The sequence below is a fragment of the Balaenoptera borealis genome (genome assembly GCF_965194805.1).
Source record: "Balaenoptera borealis genome assembly, chromosome: 2".
In the NCBI taxonomy this organism is placed as follows: Eukaryota; Metazoa; Chordata; class Mammalia; order Artiodactyla; family Balaenopteridae; genus Balaenoptera; species Balaenoptera borealis.
In genome coordinates, this window is record NC_138867.1 from 174,870,961 (window position 1) to 174,889,912 (window position 18,952).

Here is an 18,952-nt window from a genome sequence, read left to right on the forward strand (position 1 = left end):
GCGCGGAGGGCGAGGCCGGAGGCCTTAAGGGCGACCCCTGCCCTGCGCTCAGAGAGTTCCCAGCTTCCCCTGCGGGGGGGTGGGGCGGTTGGGTATCACTGGCCCGCGTTGCCAGCGCCCAATTGACCGGCACCCGGGAACCCGCAGCTCCCGGCCTCCCGGTGGCGCTGCCTTCGCGACGGGGCCGTCGCACCCTCCAAAGAACGGGCAGCCCTGCCCTCTCCACAGTTTGTGGGTGATGAGCAGCTGCGAGAGAGAACGGAGACCAAACCCTTCTCTGCGCGGAGAAGGTGAACCGTGGCTCTGCCGCCCTGTGAGGTTTGGGCATTCCTCTTTTCCTCAGGGGCCTCTGACTGGCGGGGTCCTTGGTATTTTGTGAGGAAGCGGAAGGGGAATTCAATAGATCTCCAGGCCCTAGATAGTTCAGCTCTGCCGCCAGGGGTGAGATCGCGCTGGGTGATGCTGTTGTCACGTGCGCCCATTTCTGGGCCAGTCCTCCCGCTTTGAGGGCCGGAACGTTCCTTTAGATGCCCCCCTCCCCCACTTCAGTCACCTCACACGCACAGGTGAGCCATTGGTCCTTATAAATGTCAGTTATTCTTTCCTTGATGCTGAGCTGTAATCTGTAGACTGTTTGAAACGCCACAGTTGGCTGAGGTGGGAATCGGGGATGAGGTGCAAAAGGCAGCCCTGGGGGGTTGGGGGTGGGGAGGGAAGAGAGAGAAGGCCGACTGCGTTGTCTGGAATCACCGCTGAAATTCACCAACGCCAGCCTGAGAGCCTGAGGTGCAGCTGTGACCCTCCTTCTGTCACTGCCAGGTTGGGCAAGAAGTAATGCGGTTTTGAGAGCTAGTCGGCAAGGCACAGAAAGCCCCCATATTAAAGCCTCCTTGAAGGTCCTATTTACCCCATTTGCCTCCACCTAGATCCTCTTCCCTTTGACTGTTCTTTCCCTTGCATCATAGAAGAGCAAGCCAACTGTGGAAGATACCTGGACATACGTTTTCCTCATGGGCTGTAAGATGACGCAAAGCAACCACTGTCACATACTCTTCCTGGTTAGTCTTTCCTTCCATCAACTGAGACGACCTTTTGGGGTCATCCGGTCCCTAATGAGAAGCCGTGATTGGAAATAGATAAGACAAATTACTTCAGTCAAGCAACCTGTGTCCCTGGTGTTTCTAAGAGAGGTTGGTTTGGTAAGTCCTTTGAATCTGCTTCAGGACTTTTTTTTTTTTCCCCCCCAAAGTTAGTATGAATTTCAGAATAATACAGGAGGTTGAATATGAAACCATTTCCAAAAGCTAGTCTCTACAGTGAGTGCTTGAAAAGTTAGAACTAGAGCAGCTTTGAATACTACGGCTAAAATGGCAGGGTGAAGGATTGGTAGATGTAATTTTTTGGTGATAACTCCAAAAAGTTAGATTACTCTAAAACGGATCTGTCTATGGTGATGGAGGCAGAGTAGTGATTACTTTGGGGGAATTGACTTGAGAGGGGGCAGGAGGGAGCCTTCTGGGTTACTGGAAATGGTCAATATCTTGATTTGGTTAATGATTACAAATGTTAACATGTGTAAAAAGATTTGTGTGCTTTACTGCATATCAATTCTAAAACTTTTTTTTTTTTTAATTTTATACACACACAGAGGCATTACAACATGATCATGATTGGAATCTGGAAACTTGGGTTTGAATCTCAGTGTCACTCACCAATTACCAGCTATGTGAACTTGAGCAAGTCTCTGAGCCTTCTTTTTTTCATCTATCTAATATGGGTGATGTTACCTCACAGGATGGTTGTAAGGATCAAATCAAATTATGTTTGCAAAATACTTAGCACTAAGCCTGCTAAATAATAAGTGCTTGGGAAGCAGTAGCCATTGTTACATTATTTTTCTTACACTCACATGTACTCTACTCCTCTGGTCTTTTAAATTTATTTTAAGTATTACTTTGTACCACTGAACTAATAACATTCCTTTCCCCCAGAATAACAAAAGGCAGTCAGAGGTGTCAAGTGTTGGTTTTCAAACTAGTTCAGGTGGCAGGACTTAGAAATTAGGGTAGTCATTGTGGAACCCTATGAAATGTTGATGGATTTAATTTTTCCACATGGACTTGACACAAATTTACTAACACTAAATTTGGCTATATTATGTTTATTCAGATCTCCCACATATTAAAAAATGTATTTTAAGAAATAATATGTCTGCCTTTTCCTTTTTTTTTTAAATTTTATTGAAGTATAGTTGATTTTGCTTTTTTCCTTTAAAATTTGTTGGCAACTCTTCACAAGATAGAAAGTATCAAACATTTAAGAACAATTCACAAAATGCAAACCTTTAAATCCATTCTTCCTGAAAATTAAGAAACCACTGTAATTGTTCAGTTTTAGCAGCAGAGCTCTTTAGTGGGCAAAAGCAACAGGCAAAAAGCACATCTGTTTGTCTGGCACAGACACTTTTAGGCACAGACCTCTTCCTCAGTTCTCTACAGAGTTTGAAGGTACTTTGTATTGACAATGTAAATTCTGTAAAAGACATTTTGACTGGGAAAGGGGGGAAAATTAAGTTCCATTTGGAACTTTCTACAGGTGGAACCCTAATTTATTTCCAACCCATTCCCTCCTAGTTTATTCATACACTCCTGAACACATATACAAAAGTTGATTATGAAAAAAATTAAATACACAGTATATTACAAGAGCATTTTTCCCCAAGAGAGCTGAAAATCACTATTCAATTCCTAATTGCAACTCACCTTTAAGATCTGATCTTTGAAAAAGTACTTCCAGCTTGTATTATATTTTCTGATTTTGTCCTAATTAGAGTCACTGCTTTGTATACAGTTAATGACTCCATCTTTGCTCAGTTGTAGTAAATTTAAGAAAACTATGTTTCTTATCACTAGTATCAGCATTTCCATTTTCTATTCATATTTATAAATGGTGATAAAAATGTAGTGAAATGTTCAGTCATATAAACAAATACCGTAAATGAAGATGCTGCCAAAAATAAACTCTTGACTGGTAGGCTGGGCCATTGTGTAAGAGCTTAAAACGTTCATTCACCAGCAAATGCAAGTATGTCACAATTCCATGTATTAAAAGATGACTAAGGAATGGCATTGTAAAAGAAACTCTAAGTTGATCTAAAGTTGAAATCACAAACATTGATGACCACCTATTTTGCACTCATTGTTGACACATTTTTTTCAAAGACAGTATACTAAAGAAATTACAATTCTGTCATCATCAAGGGTATTTATTGTACCCAAATACAAACATGACACCACTGACCCACCACTAATAAGACAAGAAGTTTGAGTCGATTCTCCAGTATTGTATGGGTTTTATTGAACCTGCAAATCCCCTTACTCAAAGTACCTAAGTACTTACAAGGGAGTTAAATATTAGGAGGAGCTATTGGCAGCAAAGGGAGCATGATTGGCCTTTACAGAGAATGACCACACAGTCATGGTTTGGTACCATAGCCCTTATCAAGTAGCAATGAGTAAAGGGAAGACAACAGTAGAGTTGTGTAAACTGTCTTTATTTTCTTTCATATAATGGAATACCCCTAATTTCTTTGAATCCAAAATGGCTTCAGACAAGAGATGAATTTTTTAAAAATATAATGGAATTATATCTTTGTTGATTTGAAATGTAAAGAGTTTTCAATTATAAAAAAAAAAAAAGAGTTGAGAGGAAGAAAAGTGAGGGGAAATAAAGGTTTCAATTGGACTTTATCCCACACATCTGAAGCCCGTGTCACAGTTTCTCTAGGTTGAGTGAACCAAGCCTGATGCACAGTGTGAAAGGAACAAAAAAGGAAGTCGAGAGTCAGAATTCAGCAGAAGAAAGGGAGCGGGGCATTTTCATGTTACGTTGCCAACCTAATAATTGTAATGAAACTTCATTCAGGTGTAACTTGGCTATCTGAGAATCTCATCTATCTAAAGTACAGCAAAGAACCAAGGAAATAAAAGAGATGGAAAAAGACCTCTTCAGAAATAAAACAGAGATCACCAAAGTCCATGCCCTAAAGATCAAGCCCCTTACTCCTAGAGATTCATCAAAGCCCTTTCTCATAGGTTATTAATCTTTACTTGGATTTGATTTTAAAGGACCTGGCAGTCCGGTTTCCAAACTCATAAAAAATTAAAATCCGTAAACTAGAAGTGGGATGAGAAACTATCCCATGTGGGCATGCAGATAGCAGTAAGAAGACTGGAAGTCTATAAGCGGGACAGAGATTAAAAAAAGGCATAAAAATTGACTTAATGATCAAAAAGCAACGCAATTTAGTGTCTTTAGCCTAGGGGGAAAAAGTCCTACACCTCTATAGGCCTTGTGGAAGAAATATTAAAATCTGATTCTATATTAACCTTGAGTAATCAAGAAAATTAAATTATATTCAGTATACAGACATTCTCTGAATTATGCAGCACTCAACTTTATAAGGCACACAATAAATTTTTGAAATTTTGAAGATGATTTTATATGACACTGAGAAATACAAAGAAGCCAAGTGTATGTTAATGGTTAAATTATGACATGAAAATTTGATGGGCAATTATGAAATCATAAAAACTATTAGTGAAGAAATTTGTATGACACATTAAGTTAAAAAAACAGGATACAGAATTGTATATGCAGCATAATCTTAATAATGTGTAAAATACGTAGAAAGAAGATCTTTTGATCTCATTAATAACAGCCACAGAAAAAAATTTTTAAACCTCGGAACAAACTCTATGTGCGATACACAAAAAAAACTATAAATGTTCAGTGAAGGAAATTTTAAAAACTGCATAAACGAAAAGGCATACCATGTTCCCTAATGGGAAGACCTGATCTGGTAAAGGTGCCATTTTACCCAAATAATTTACAAATTCAATGTAATTCCAATCAAAATTACAATAGGATTTTTAACAAAATTGATACGCTAATGCTAAAACTCATCTGGAAGAATACATGCTTAAGAAGAGCTAGACATTTTTTAAGCATACTGAGGGGCCTCTAACTACCACGTATCAAAATATACAATCACAGTCATTAAAGGATGATATTGGGTCACAAACAGAAAAAAAAGATTAACAGAAGAGAAAAGATCATCAGCTACTGACACAAAATTGTGGATAGCATTTCAAATAATTGAGAATAGGTGTTGGGACAATTGGTTATCCATTAAAAAAAAAAAAAAAGCTATATCTCTACATCACACCATTCAAAAATAAATTAATTAACTTTCCCTTCCCAGCAACTGGCATGGTCAGGGCCAAGGCCTGAAGAAGCAGCAGCCAGCACCGCAGAGGCTAACGGGGAGTGGGATTGGCAGAGCTGGACCAAGCAGCAGCCAGCCACAGGGGTGGGGCAGAGGGGACAGCCAGCATGGCGGGGAGGTCTGTTAGCCACAGGGGTATTGGGAAAAATAAGGAAATACACGGAGGATGGTGAGAGCAGTTTCTCTCCGTCATAGGAGGGAGTTACAAATATGGAAAGTGAGAAGCTTAAAAAGAACTCTGTGAGGTTGGACTGGAGAAATTGGTGTGAACTCAAAGTTTTACATATCTATGTTCTGATTTGGATGCTTGTGCTAAGGTTATGTAGTGGGGGGCAGAAAGAGGTACGGATACTCCGGGGGAGAGGAAGAGACTTTGCTGAAAGGAGTCTGGAGACATTACAGTTGCTTGTCCCATCCATAGAATAACACACACACACCAATAGATATATAGATAAACGTATAAATGTGTGTGTGCGTGTGTTTATATATACACATACAGTTACATGTATATGAATATGTATGTATGTATATGTACAGATACATGTATATATATGCCTGCTTGAGGCTGCAGGTTCCACCTGTGCTCCATCCACACCTCACACAGACTTAGGGCTTTGCAGATACTTCTAAGATATTCCCTTTGATTTTCATCTTCCTGGTCCTGCATTTTCCTGTCTTTGTCTGCACTTTGGCTGATCCCAGCAGCTTTCTGAGAATAAACCCAGTGTATACAAAGATGGAGGTTGGTTATTGGTGTTTTCTTCCCCTTTTTTATTTTTTTATTTTTATTTTATTTATTTATTTATTTTTTAAATTTTATTTATTTATTTATTTATGGCTGTGTTGGGTCTTCGTTTCTATGCGAGGGCTTTCTCTAGTTGCGGCAAGTGGGGGCCACTCTTCATCGCGGTGCGCGGGCCTCTCACTATCGTGAAGTCTCTTGTTGCAGAGCACAGGCTCCAGAGGCTCAGTAATTGTGGCTCACGGGCCCAGTTGCTCCGCGGCATGTGGGATCTTCCCAGACCAGGGCTTGAACCTGTGTCCCCTGCATTGGCAGGCAGATTCTCAACCACTGTGCCACCAGGGAAGCCCGCTTCCCCTTTTTTATATTTCTCCCATAGAGTGGGATCAGTGAGCCTAGCAAGGATGTCATTTTCCAGCAGGAAGTGCCTTTCTATTTATTCATTTTCTGCTTGATTACTATGATGAATGATGCTTAGGGGATCTGTGGATGGATGAACCAAGGCTCTCTGCATCACCTGTCCTGTCCTTTCCCCTGCACCCCGACTTCCCCACAACTGTCCATAATTATTTTGTCTCTTTCCACCCACTTCACTGTTTCCTTCAGAGTGGGAGATGAGAATTTTTATGTTTTCTGATTTCCTTCCTTTTCGCATCCCCTTTTCAGGGCTTAATAAGACAGCACAATGTACTCAATGTTAGAGGCCTAATATTCTAGAATATTCCCTGCCCGGCTGGTGGCTGAACAGTTGACTTTGATGGGTGTGGTGAGCAGCTGGCTCTCAGGGAAGGCTGGGTGGACCCAGCTTTCTCATCAGCTGCCCCACACCTGCCATTCCCTGATCAAGAACCTGATGATCTGGGTCCGAAGCCCTATTCCTCCCCCACTTCCCACTGCGTGACCTGAGCAACTTTCTTAAAACCCCAGATCTTCGGTGTCCAATATGGACAGTAGAGGTGGACACTGAGAGGGCCTGCTGCACAGGGTGACTTTGCAGATTAATGAGGAAGAACAGATAGTACATTGGGTGGGGCTGGTCCTTTGAGGGAGGGAGGTGAGCTCACTGAAGTGCTTCCAGGTCCTGGGATCAATCACGCATTTGCCCAGCATTTGCTCAACAGCCTCCGCATTTATTAGGCACCTGGTGTGTACTTGTCTAATGGGAGACAAAGACCCTGGTTGTAGCAGCCATGGGAGAATGTGCATCTGAATGGGGAGTCAGACCCGAGGGGTATCAGAATGAGTGGAAGATGCCCCTTGAGATGGGCAGGTGTGAGTCACGTTTCTGGTGCTTGGAAGAAGTGAAGCTGGGCTGGATGCAAATGCCACTCCCCCCTCCCCAGTACTGAGTCCTGTGTCATCCTGTGCCGGGCATCTTCATTGGACATAAACAGACCCAGGGACTCCAAGAAGCTTCAGGCCACATCCTCAGCTTCCTGAGCTCCAGCTCTGACCAGAAACCCCGGTGTAGAACCGTGGGGAACTGCAGATGCTAGCTGTGGTGTGGCGGCTGAGTGACACTCTGCATCCTCCCCAGGAGCTGTTCAAGAAGGTGGTGCCCCATCACTGCCTGGGCTCCATCTGGTCCCAGGGGACCAAAAGGGGCCACGAGCACCTGGTGCCCACTGTCCACAACACCATCACCCACTTCCAAAAGGTGGTCAACTTTATCACCACCACCTACCTCGGGAACCCAATCATGACAGCCCAGAACAGGGCCGAGGTGGTGGAATTCTGGATCCAGGTGGCCAAGGTATGCTGTGGGAGGGCCCAGGGAGTGCTCTCCGGAGCCCTGGGCACTGCCCCTTCTCCTTTCTCAGCTCTCAGGATTGAAGTCTGGGGCCTGAGTTCCTACACAGTCCCTAGGCCCCTCCTGCCAGGGGCACACTGACCTTGACATTCAGATCCCAGTGATGGGCTGCTCACTTCCTCCTTGGGTTGAGCTAAAACCCTCCTGCCCAGGAGTATTAGTCATGGGGTCCCAGGTGCACCCTCCCCAGGGCCACTGGGCATCTTTCTCATCCAGGAGAGACGTTAATGAGGGGACAGAAGCCAGAGGAGCGGGGTTCCAGCTCTCTCCTCACTGACCATTCCCTTCCTTCCCCAAGTGTGCAGAGGCCTAAGGAATTACTCCTCTCTACAAGCCATCATTTTGGCTCTACAGAGCCCTCCATTAAAGCACCTCAGAAACACATGGGGACAAGTTTCCAGGTGAGTAAGCTGCTTTCCATCTGAGCACCAGAGTAGACAAGACACCACCCGCCATGTTGCTGGCTGTGTCCCCTCCGTCAGCTGGGAGGTCCTGGGAGACAGTGGACCCTGGGGACGGGAAGCCACCTGGTTGGCAGGTCTCTTGAGTCTCTCTAGGACCTGAGGCCTGTGGTTCTGCTTAAAAAATCAGGATCTTTAAATGTCAGATCCTGCATTGGACCAAATGGGAGATTTTCAAGTGTTTACTTTCCAGCGACAGAACTCTTTATCCAACTGAAATCAACACCGGTCAAAACAGATCTGCTCAGGAGCGAAGGGAACAAAGGCCCCAGGAGACAACATGACAGCCTCCTCCCCAGTCCCACAGAGACCTCTGGGCCCAGACGACGCAGGGGATACCCTCATGAGGCCCATTAATTTTCCAGGTACTCAAATAAAAAGGATTTGCTCTCAAATCCCTGCACATTATTCCCCTGTTTTCTTCCTTTTTTCCCTTCCCCTCAGGAAGAGCTCCCGACAATTTGAAAAGTTATGCCGGAAAAATGAACTGCTAAGCAGGAGGACAATCACTGAGGTGACCTGGAGGCTGTAGATCTGGAAGGAGGGGGGACCAGGCAGGATGTGGTGTGGGTAGCTTATCACAAAAAGTTCTCTGAGAAACTCAGTCTGTCTTGTCCAGGTTGACAGGAAGAGGGATGTGTGAGCTCTACAGGCAGGTGGGGGCAGTCTGGGGCAGGAGGCCTTGGTCGTGGGATGTAGCGGTGTTTGCAGGTGGGGGCAGTCTGGGGCAGGAGGCCTTGGTCGTGGGATGTAGCGGTGTTGGCTGGACTGTTTCAGGAGGGTGAGAAGCTGGTAGAATTAGTAGTCCTCTGGCTTCCTTGCTGGCCCATCAGCTGCCACTCATCGTCCTGCAGGCTGTTGGGCGGACGGTGCAGGTGGGGGTCCTTTCTTCCTAAACCAGCCCAGCCTGTCCTCACTCAGCCAGGCCCCTGCTGCTCCTTCTGTCTTCACCGTACCTCGCAGGAGAAGGGGACCCTGGCTGCAACAGGGATGGACACAGCGAGAATCCCAGGGACCAGGGGGATGGTGGGGCACTGCCCAGCCTGAGAAAGATTATGTGTGCTTTCTGAAACTCCCCACTCTGTCCTACAGAGTCACTGCTAAACGATCCCGGAGGGATTCTCGCCTGATGCCTTTTTAGCAATGATAGTTGCCCCAGATGGTGAAGAGAAGGATCTGAGGAACTGATGGATTCCTAATGGATCCTTCCTGACTGGACTTCAAAAGTTGCCACAAAAAAGGTGGAAGTTAGTGCTCTGATCGCCCGCTGCCCTGTCAGTCAGAGCACCTCAGGGGTCCCCTTTCTGAGTACATGGAAAAGGATTTCTGTGCAAGGGAATGTCATGAGGGGTTCTTAGGGAAGTGAGGCTTTAGCATGGCCTCGGGTCAGCCTAGGGTCAGAGGACAGGAGGCTAGGGCAGTCAGGAGCCTCTCAACCAGGCCCCCCAACATACCCTGTTAATTCCCCTCCATGGCTCAGCTCCTTGCTGGGAGCTTGGACACTCATTAGTCCAGAGGTTAGGACTGTGGTCAGTGGCGGAGCTGGGGGCGGGGTGAAGGCACCCAGGACAGGGCCTACGGCTGGGAGGGGTAGTGGCCTCTCCTCTGTGGACCCCTCTGTAAGTCACTCACCTCTGAGGGCCTCAGTCCCCTAACCGGGAAGATCTGGAGAGAGATGCTTCTGTACTTAGGCTGCACAAGGAGGTTCAATGCATAGGTTCAAGGGAGGAGAAGAATGTGTGGAGCTTTGTGATGGCTCCACCTGGAGGGGTGAGGGCAGGAATGACAGTCACAGGACACTGAGCGCTCAGGAGACCCAGGGACGCAGGCGGAGTTCTCCTCACACGGTCCAGATAAGGCTAGACGCTCAGGGAGGCCAGGTCACAGAACCAAGGTCACACACAAGTGAGTGTTGGAGCTGGGGTTGTTCTAGACTCAGAGCTCACTGGAGGTTGGCGCAGCAGAGGTACCAGGTCACTCAGGCCACATGTCCAGGGGTTGAGATCACGCGGCTTGGGGGAAATGTGGGAGGGTAGTATGGCCACAATGACGCTGTCCTCCACCCTGCAGGAGGCAACCTCCCTGTTGGCCGCCGTGGAGGTGGAGCTCCAGGGAGCTCAGGAGACGCAGCAGCAGCAGGTGAGAGTGCCTGCGGAGGGGAGAGGCCCAGGGGTCAGAGCAGACGGTGCTCCTCCCTCCCAGCTGGAGGCACCCCCCAGGAGGGGGGCGCCTTCCCTCTGCACACCTGCCCCTGGTACCACGGGACCTGAGCTGACTGCATTGGAAGTGACCAGAAGGAGGGATTTGGGGAGGGATGGGCCAGGGACCGCATAACCTGGGATCTGCCAAATACCAGCCTTGGGAGGTGACTGGAGGAAGTTTGGTGCTCCTGAAGGGGAAGGGAGGGGGTTCGGAGGAGGCTGCTGAGAGTCCTGGGTTACTCCGTGTGGGGTCTGGGGGCGGGAGAGGAAGCTGAGAGTGAGGGGCTTCAGGGGACCTTCAGATGGCCCCTGAGAGAGGGGGCTCATCACCATTCCTATCCCGATGGCACAGAGTGGCGTCCCCGTCCTCAGTCACCTGCTGCTGCTGGACTACATAATGGACGATCACGAGAAAGGGAGCCTGGAGTGGGGGCGTGGGCAGGATCCTGAGGTTGGGAAGGAGACAGCCCCACCCTGAGCCCTTAGCTCTCAGCATGTGGCAAACCTCCTCTCATGGGAGCCTAACAGCCGCCCTTGGGAGCAGGGACTTAGGCCCGTCCTGGTCATGAGTGAAAGGAGCCTCCCAATAAGCCGCCCTCCCAGTTCCCTGGGCAGATGAAGCTCAGGGCCGCCTGACTGCAACGCTACAGGAGGCTGAGTCTGAGCTGGACTCATCCACTCCCTCAGACCCTGCCCGTGATGGGGAGTGAAGCCTATCCTTCCAAGTCAAAAAACACATCCTACCAGAGGCTCAGTCTCCCCATCAGTTATCAGAGCGTGTTGGGCTAGAAGGTCTCTGGCCTGAGGTCCCCTGTCCCCGCTTCTCAGGACCCCAGAGCCTGGCTCAGGTCCAAGTCCTCCTCTGAGCATGCCTGCCCTCTGGTGGGCCCTGACAGTAAAGCAACATGAGATGGGGTGTGGAAGGGGGCTAGTTACAGGCTAAGGGGGCTGTTTCTAATGGACTTTGGCCATCTGCCTTCCAGAGCAATGCAATCTAATTTGGGAAAAGTACAGAGGTGAGCAGCTGTGGCCTCACTGGGGGACGGTGTGGGTGTGGAAACCACAGACCCCCCAGGCAGGACCCTCTCTGGCCCCATCTTTCGTACATTTATTGGGTAACTGATACACAGAGTTGAGGAGAGCCATCCCACTGGTGGGTGGGCACAGGAGGATGGCATCAAGGACAACTTCCTGGAGGAGGAGCTATTTAACACCAACTGTGAGAAGAGGCAGGGCCCGGATGGAAGTGGAGGGAAGGAAGGTCCCCATGTGAGCTAGGACTTATTACCTGCCCCATGCCCCACTCCTCACCCCCACAAGGCCCCTGAAGAGCCCTGTCTGCATCCTGTCCTTCCCTCTGTCCCAGGAACTGCAAGCAATTAGGGAGATCCAGCTGCTCCAGGTGGCTGCAAACCATTACAAGCTGGAGCCCAGGAGCAATTTGGGGCCTGGTTCCAGGCTATGGAGCCCTTTGTCAAGGAAGTGAGGTGAGGCGGGACAGAAGATGGTTGAGGATAGGGTAAACTCTCTCTGCTGGCTGCTCCAGAGAGTCTGCAGCCATGGCTCCCTGGTCAGCCCCAGACCTTGTTGCTTGGTGACCCCTGGGACAGCCGGACTCCAGCTGCTGGGAGGTGGCCCTCTTGGTAGCCTCACAGGTGCTCCTCTGTCCAGTAGCTACCGCCTGTCCTGCCACCTAGAGCCCCAGCACCAAAAGGCCAGCATGATGAGAGTGGCCTTCAACTCCAATTAGGTCTGGCCAACGGCATCTTCTGCTGCCGCTGTGTATGTCCAGGAAAGAACGAATTATTCTTGAAGGCCAACAAGGTCTGTCTGTCAACAAGTTCAGGTCTGAGTGAGTGTCTGGGCAGGCAGAGGCTGAATCCTGGGGTTCAGTGAAGCTTTGGGTTAAGCATGGGCCTGGGGAGAAGAACAGTTGATACTGGATCCCAATTCCACCACTAACCATTCCTGTCATGGAGAGACTTTGGCTACTTTTATGGGACTCATATTCATCCTCTATAAAATGGGTGATGCTAAAGTCCCATGACAATGACAGATGGGGTGCTGTTGACTGACTAAGCATTCAGCTCAGGACTTGGAGCAGACTGTAGTGGGGGCAGGGAGGTGGGTTGTGATTCTGGGGGAGGCCTCACAGATATCTGTCTCTTCTATTCAGTCACGAAGTCCCTGACACATCGACCAGAACCAGTGGCCGATCTGACTCCTGAAGCCAGCTCAAGTACAGCCACTACCTCTATGGTGGGGACACAACTGGGACATTCATGGTGCACAGGGCCAGCTCTTAAGGGAAAGAGAATTTTGTAAGCCTTTTCCTGGGGTCGCATGAAGCCCAAAAATAGGGAGTGACCCCCCCCTCCCATCTACCTGACATCTGTACACCAGGGCCTATTTACCTAGGCAAAGTGCAATATTTAATTCTTGTAAATAGTTAGGATTTTAATATAACATTCTATTCTGTTTTCACTAGAGCCTGGGAGTCATGTTGTGGTTCTTTCACTTCCTGTGCTCATAGAAATGACATACAGAATTTCACATTTCTCCTTGAAATAAGTAATTCGGCTGGGTCATCAGCTTCTTGTATGTGGGAGAAGGGAGAAGGGCCAGCCCCCATCCCCGTCCCTGGCTACTGAAGGACACCCCATGCCCCCTTCCTCAGATGACAGAATCATTTATCTCAGTGTTGTTCACCAGGGCCAGGAGCAGGGACAGGCTCTCAGAACTCCTGGGATTTACAGGTTGGAGGTTCTTTCATAGGCAGAGCAATAACCCCTGAAATAAGGGTATCTTACAAGTAGTCTGTGGTAGGACCATATCCTTCCCAAGGACCATGGATGTTTTTCTACAGCTCTTGAGGCGGAGGGAACATTTCTGTCTCTCTTGTTCAAGTTTCTTTTCACCAAATACTAGAACTTGTTATTATCTAGTCAACTTGTGAATGATCCACACTCCCCTTTGCTGTCCAGGGTAACTTCTGGGCCTGTGTGGTTCTGAGGTCCACGGTCTCAGACAATCTCCAGTTTACACACTCAGTTCTGTCCTTACCAACTTGTAGTAAAGGTTCAGCAGGGCCTAAACCTGTAGACCTTGTTGCCTCTGGGACAGCTATATTCTTTTCCACTGTTGTGCTGTGATGATTTTAAGGGGCGTGGAATTTTCCTGTTGGAAGATTTGAAAGATGAGGCATAAAAGGGTGGGAGCTGGGGTTCCAGCAGGGGAATGCCATCAAACTGATGATGTGTGGACATGCATGGATACAGCCTTACCAATTAAAATACTGAGGACTTCGCTGGTGGCGCAGTGGTTAAGAATCTGCCTGCCAATGCAGGGGACATGGCTTCGAGCCCTGGTCCGGAAAGATTCCACATGCCGCGGAGCAACTAAGCCCATGCACCACACTATTGAGTCTGTGTTCTAGAGCCAGGGAGCCACAACTACTGAAGCCCGTGCGCCTAGAGCCCGTGCTCCACAACAAGAGAAGCCACTGCAATGAGAAGCCCACACACAATGAAGAGTAGCCCCAACTCGCTGCAACTGGAGAAAGCCCGCGTGCCCAACGCAGCCAATAAATAAATAAATAAATAAATAAATAAATAAAATCTATTTAAAAAAAACCAAACAGCTAGAGGGCTGTAGGAAACAGAGAGTCCACTCTTAAAGGGCAAACACAAAATCTCACATGCTCCTAGTCCCAGCAAAGAGGTTTAATTATGATATGTCTAGGCCCAGGATGAGCTGTATCCATGCCTTTTTTGTTTACCAACATCCTCCCCTCCCACATTCTACATCTTGAAACAATGTTGATGCGCAAAAAACACTTGTCCTCTGATTGCCAAAGTGAAGAAAAGTCATCATCCTTACCTATTAATGGAAGGTTCCTGAAGGTTTCCCAAATCATACCTCTGTAGTTTCTTCTGTGAAGGATCCAGTAAAACCCACTCCTCCAGGGTGAAGTTCACAGCCACATCCTCAAAAACCACTGAGTTTTAAAACATCCCAATTATGTGTATAGTGGGATGTATGAGACTGACAGGATTGGACATCTATACTCCATTTACAGGAAGGTGTCGTATGATTCGGTCATCTCCGAACATTTATTCTATGACTCAATCATCAGAAACTTACTCTCATACTTCCTCATAAATTTAACAGCATCAAGAACACATGAAAAATATTTATACATTTTACTATGATCATGATATATCTTGTTTCTCTCCAACAGCAGAGTGCAGAGCCTGTTGGGAAATGACAGAAATGCCATACAAATGAAATAAATATTATCATTTTAAGACAATTAATTCCTTGTGAGAAAAACTCTTTCCTTCCTTGTTACCCACCATTTACAGCACTCCATGAGGCAGAGGGTCCAACCTGCATGAAGTTTCCATTAATAAAAACAGTGAAGAAGGAGAAAGTTTTCTCTTCTATTTTCATCACCAAACATGACAGTCCAGGAGGCCTGTATTAAGCAAACTTTTATTTTTTTAATATATTTATCTATTTATTTATTTTTGGCTGCATTGGGTCTTCGTTGCTGCATGCGGGCTTTCTCTAGTTGTGGTGAGTGGGGGCTACTCTTCGTTGCGGTGCGCAGGATTCTCATTGCGGTGGCTTCTCTTGTTGCGAAGCACGGGCTCTGGGCGCTCGGGCTTCAGTAGGTGTGGCACGTGGGCTCTAGAGCGCGGACTCAGTAGTTGTGTCGCACGGGCTTAGTTGCTCCACAGCATGTGGGATCTTCCCAGAGCAGGGCTTGAATCCGTGTCCCCTGCATTGGCAGGTGGATTCTTAACCACTGTGCCACTACGGAAGTCCTAAGCAAACTTTTAACAAAGCCCAGCTGGCTGTATTGTCCTAAAGTATAGTTGATCATTGAAACAACACGGGTTTGAGCTGCATGGATCCACATATACATGGAGGTTTTTCAATGGTAAATACTACAGTGCCCAGGATCCAGGGTTGGTTGAACCCAAGATGAGAAACTGCAGATGCAGAGGGCCTATTTAAGTTATATGGATGTTCCACCGGGCAGAGAGTCAGAATACCTAACCCCTGCATTATACAAGAGTCAATTGTATTCCAGCCCATTAGAAGGACATGCAGCTGCCCAAATGTAAATATTCTTAAAAATAAGCATTGCTTTTAATTTGTGTTAATATTCATCACAGAGCAGTTCTTCCTTTCTCTCTCCAACCGATTTGATGGTATTGAAGGACAGAGGAAACAAAAAGTGCCCAGAGACAAGAAGGTATCTTGAGACTAAAAAACGAGGCAGGCAGCTCCATATAAATCAATGGATCTGTTTACTATAGAGTAATTTACTCACAGGGTAGGTGGGCAGACAATGATCCAGAAGCATTTGAAGCTGCACTCCACTCTGCCAAGGGGCAACTGGGACAAATTTATCATTCACCTAGGGTATGGGAGTACATGGCTGAAGAGAGGAACTGCACTCCCAAGTCAAGATTTATGAATGGGCATCTAGTCTCGTGGGTACCAGGAATACATCAGCGAAGGTCTTCATCATTGTTTGGAGGCTAACAGAGCATAGACCTAATGATCATTAAACTGCATCTATTAACTACACAGCCCTTAATGACAGAGAAGTGATTTTCCATACAGTACAGTCCTGGGTAGGGTCAGTGGAAGGGCAGGAGGAACTGTACAGGTCCAAGATGGTGTCAGTTATGCTAACAGCCATACAGATGTGTTAGGAGTTATTTGGAACTTAGAGCACAGAAACAAAGAAGACATGACAACTTAGACCTCAAAATCCCTATACCCATGGGCCTCGGGGCTGTTTACAGCCAATCTTGGCACACACAGGCACACACACCAAATCAATAATATGCCAGAAGAGCTCTTTCTGGCAGAACCATTACAGTCTATCCTGGGCCTTGCTGTCCTTGAGGAACAGGTTAAGAGCTGTAGATTGCAAAAACCTGAGAGCATTTCCTCTAAGATCAGGAACATGACAAGAAGGTCCACTCTTGCCACTTTTATTCAACAAAGTTTTGGAAGTCCTAGCCATGGCAATCAGAGAAGAAAGAGAAATAAAAGGAATCCAACTTGCAAAAGAAGTAAAACTGTCACTGTTTGCAGATGACATGATACTATAGATGCTACAGATGCTACTGGAAAACTACTAGAGCTTATCAATGAATTCAATAAAGTTGCAGGATACAAAATTAACACACAGAAATCTGTTGCATTTCTACACATTAACAATGAAAAATCAGAAAGAAAAATTAAAGAAACAATCCCATTTATCATTGCATCAAAAAGAATAAAATACCTAGGAATAAACCTAAGGAGACAATAGACCTGTACTCTGAAAACTGTAAGATGCTGATGAAAGAAATTGAAGACAACACAAACAGATGGAAAGGTACACCGTGTTCTTGGATTGGAAGACTCAATACTGTCAAAATGACTATACTACCCAAGGCAATCTACAGATTCAGTGCAATCCCCATCAAATTACCAATAGCACTTTTCACAGAATTAGAACAAAAAATCTTAAAATTTGTATGGAGACACAAAAGACCCCAAATAGCCAAAGCAATCTTGAGAAAGAAAAATGGAGCTGGAGGAATCAGGCTGCCTGGCTTCAGACTATACTACAAAGCTATAGTCATCAAAACAGTATGATACTGGTACATAACAGAAATATAGATCAGTGGAACAGGATAGAAAGCCCAGAAGTAAACCCACACACCTATGGTCAATTAATCTACAACAAAAGAGGCAAAACTATACAATGGAGGAAAGACAGTCTCCTCAATAAATGGTGCTGGGGGGCTTCCCTGGTGGCGCAGTGGTTGAGAGTCTGCCTGCCGATGCAGGGGACACGGGTTCGAGCCCTGGTCTGGGAAGATCCCACATGCCACAGAGCAACTGGGCCCGTGAGCCATAATTGCTGAGCCTGCGCGTCTGGAGCCTGTGCTCCGCAACGGGAGGGGCCGCGATGGTGAGAGGCCCGCGCACCGCAATGAAGAGTGGCCCCCGCTTGCCACAACTGGAGAAAGCCCTCGCACAGAAACAAAGACCCAACACAGCCATAAAAAACAAAACAAAAACAACAACAACAACAAAAACCCATAAAACCGTATATATAAAAACACAATCACAAAAAAAAAAAAAAATGGTGCTGGGAAAACTGAACAGCTACATATAAAATAATGAAATTAGAACACTCTTTAACACCACACACAAAAAAAACTCTAAATGGATTAAAGACCTAAACATAATACCAGATACTATAAAACTCTTAGGCAGAACACAGGCAGAATACTCTCAGACATAAATCACAGCCATATCTTTTTCGATCCGTCTCCCAGAATAATGGACATAAAAACAAAAACAAACAAATGGGACCTAATTAAACTCAAAATCTTTTGCACAACAAAGGAAACCATAAACAAAACGAAAAGACAACCCACAGAATGGGAGAAAATATTTGCAAACAATATGACTGACAAAGGATTAGTCTCCAAAATTTACAAGCAGCTCATGCAGCTCAATATCATAAAAACAAACAACCCAATCAAAAAAATGCACAGAAGACCTAAAGAGACATTTCTCCGAGGAAGACATACAGATGGCCAAGAAGCACATGAAAATATGCTCAACATCACTAATTACTAGAGAAATGCAAATCAAAACTATAATGAGATATCACCTCACACCAGTCAGAATGGTCATCATCAAAAAATCTACAAACAACAAATGCTGGAGAGGGTGTGGAGAAAAGGAAACCCTCCTACACTGTTGGTGGGAATGTAAATTGGTACAGCCACTGTGGAGAACAGTATGGAGGTTCCTTAGAAAACTAAAAATAGAGCTACCCTATGACACAGCAATCCCACTCCTGGGCATATATCTGGAGAAAAACATGGTTCGAAAGGATACATGCACCACAGTGTTCATTGTAGCACTGTTTACAATAGCCAAGACATGGAAGCAACCTAAATGTCCAGCAACAGATGAATGGATAAAGAAGATGCAGTATATATATACAATGGAATATTACTCAGCCGCTAAAAAGAATGAAATAATGCCATTTGCAGCAACATGGATGGACCTGGAGATTATCATACTAAGTGAATTAAGTCAGACAGAGAAGGACAAATATCATATGATGTTGCTTATGTGCAGAATCAAAAAAAAATGATACAAATGAACTTATTTACAAAACAGAAACAGACTCACAGACTTAGAGAACAAACATCGTTACTGGGGAAGAAGGGTAGAGGGAGGGATAGATTGGGAGTTTGGGATTGACAAGTACACATTGCTATATTTAAAATAGGTAACAAGGGCCTACTGTATAGCACAGGGAACTCTGCTCAATACCCTGTAATAACCTAATGGGAAAAGAATTTGAAAAGGAATAGATAGATGTATATGTATAACTGAATCACTTTGCTGTACACC

The 18,952-nt window shown here is 46.1% G+C and overlaps 1 long non-coding RNA gene across 3 annotated transcripts; it reads left to right on the forward strand.

Moving 5' to 3' along the window:
- Positions 1–16: 16 nt before the first annotated feature.
- Positions 17–15,002, forward strand: LOC309624717. Of its 3 annotated transcripts, none has more exons than XR_014242090.1 (3): positions 17–318; positions 966–1,058; positions 8,138–15,002. It is a non-coding gene; the product is annotated as an uncharacterized lncRNA (long non-coding RNA). The 3 variants fall into 3 exon arrangements; XR_014242091.1 differs by lacking the exon at positions 8,138–15,002 and adding an exon at positions 1,649–8,123 and having other exon boundaries at positions 65–566; positions 966–1,199; XR_014242092.1 differs by lacking the exon at positions 8,138–15,002 and adding an exon at positions 1,649–8,123 and having other exon boundaries at positions 67–318; positions 966–1,199.
- The last annotated feature ends 3,950 nt before the right edge of the window (positions 15,003–18,952 follow it).